Below are 1,207 nucleotides of genomic sequence, written 5' to 3' on the forward strand. Positions count from 1 at the left end.
TCTTAGCCATCTGCTCAAATTGTTCTTGAATCTGCTGCTGCATTTTCTTGTTTTGAGCTAGGATGGTGTCCACCCCTTCCATTTCTAACACTCCTTTCCTTAGTGATGGTTGGCGTTGTCTCTGATGGCCAAAGAAATATTGGTTGTTAGCCACCATGTCAATGAGGTTCTAAGCTTCTTCAGCTGTCTTCATGAGTTGCATTGAGCCTCCTGCTGAATAGTCAAGTGCCTCTTGAGCTTTCATTGTCAGTCCTTCATAGAAATTTTGGAGTTTATCCCATTCATTAAACATCTCTGGTGGACACTTCCTGAGTAAAGCTTTGTATCTCTCCCATGCTTCATACAATGACTCTCCATCCATCTGAGTAAATGTTTGAATCTCTGTTTTGAGCCTGATGATCCTTTGAGGAGGATAAAACTTTGCTAAGAACTTTCTCACTAGATCCTCCCAATTGTTGATGCTTTCTCTTGGAAATGACTCCAACCATTGAGTAGCTTTGTCCCTCAGGGAAAATGGAAATAACAATAATTTGTAACTGTCAGGATGTACACCATTGGTCTTCACTGTGTTACATATCCTCAGGAAGGTGGATAGGTGCTGGTTTGGATCTTCCAAGGGGCCTCCTCCATAAGAACAGTTGTTCTGCACCAAGGTGATGAGTTGGGGCTTCAATTCAAAGTTATTTGCATCGACATTTGGGGTAAGGATGCTACTCCCACAATGCCTTGGATTAGCAAATGTATATGAAGCCAAGACTCTCCTCTGGGGTTGACCATTGTTGTTGGCCATTCTCACTGGTGGATTTGTTGGATTTGTTGAGTGTTCCTCTGATTCATGATATTCTTCATCTGATTCTTCCTCTCCAGCAACATTTTTTTCTCTTGCTTCTCTTCTTAGCCTTCGGAGGATTCTTTCGTCAGTTTCATGAAAGGTAGGGATCTCTCTTCTTGTATCTGATATACAAGCAAAACACAAGAATCACACAATACCAGAAAAGCAATAACACTTCAATCCATGGCTGAAGTGAGATATTAGTTAGCTTAGGCAAAAATTCAAACAGTTAGCGTGTTAGTCAAAAGTTAAAGAAACAGAAAAGAAAAAGTGCTTGATCTAGATCTCCACTTCACTTAATCATTGTCAATCTAATCAATCCCCGGCAACGGCGCCAAAAACTTAATGGTGTATTTTTGGAAAACGAATTCCAAA

Source organism: Arachis hypogaea, chromosome 11 (genome assembly GCF_003086295.3).
Source record: "Arachis hypogaea cultivar Tifrunner chromosome 11, arahy.Tifrunner.gnm2.J5K5, whole genome shotgun sequence".
NCBI classification, from domain to species: domain Eukaryota; kingdom Viridiplantae; phylum Streptophyta; class Magnoliopsida; order Fabales; family Fabaceae; genus Arachis; species Arachis hypogaea.